Genomic DNA, 371 nt, shown 5'->3' on the forward strand with positions numbered 1-371 from the left:
GTCAGAAAATATTGTACAAAATCAACACAGCACTTAAATGAAATCACAGTTAGAGACTATTTCGTTTGAAAACTGACGTGACTTAAAAATCGTTAAAATAATAATTTCAGTATTGCGATTTGAGGAATGATATATATGGGTGATAAATCTATCATTTGGTTTTAAGATGAAAAAACCAGTTGCCTTATCTAAAACAAGCTCATACCTGGGTCACGCAAGGTTCAGCAGGGGGCCACAAGTGCAGATTAATTCGTGGCGGATTCACGAACACAAAGTTGGGCGTTTTATGACTTCAATTTCCGATGTTTGGTATGAAATTTCATTGTTAATAGCTACTTACTGTGAATAAGACGTCACAGTCTATCTGTTAA

Source organism: Penaeus monodon, chromosome 28 (genome assembly GCF_015228065.2).
Source record: "Penaeus monodon isolate SGIC_2016 chromosome 28, NSTDA_Pmon_1, whole genome shotgun sequence".
Classification (NCBI taxonomy): domain Eukaryota; kingdom Metazoa; phylum Arthropoda; class Malacostraca; order Decapoda; family Penaeidae; genus Penaeus; species Penaeus monodon.